This window comes from Mesitornis unicolor, unplaced genomic scaffold (genome assembly GCF_000695765.1).
Source record: "Mesitornis unicolor isolate BGI_N332 unplaced genomic scaffold, ASM69576v1 scaffold23977, whole genome shotgun sequence".
NCBI lineage: Eukaryota > Metazoa > Chordata > Aves > Mesitornithiformes > Mesitornithidae > Mesitornis > Mesitornis unicolor.
Window position 1 is genome coordinate 29,204 of NW_010196108.1, and position 210 is coordinate 29,413.

Here is a 210-nt window from a genome sequence, read left to right on the forward strand (position 1 = left end):
GCTGTTTACAGCCCCAGAAAGGGCAAGAACACAATCCAGGTGTTCTTGCAGTCCTAGCACACCACCAGGTGCATCAGGTGAAATATTTTCCAAGTGCAGCAACAGTGTCTTCAAAGGCAGTTACTTCCTTCTGAAATATTTATACGCCGCTTTCATTTGCTAAATTCAAAATTGGCTCAATGTTACTTAAACCTATCTCTGGCCACCATT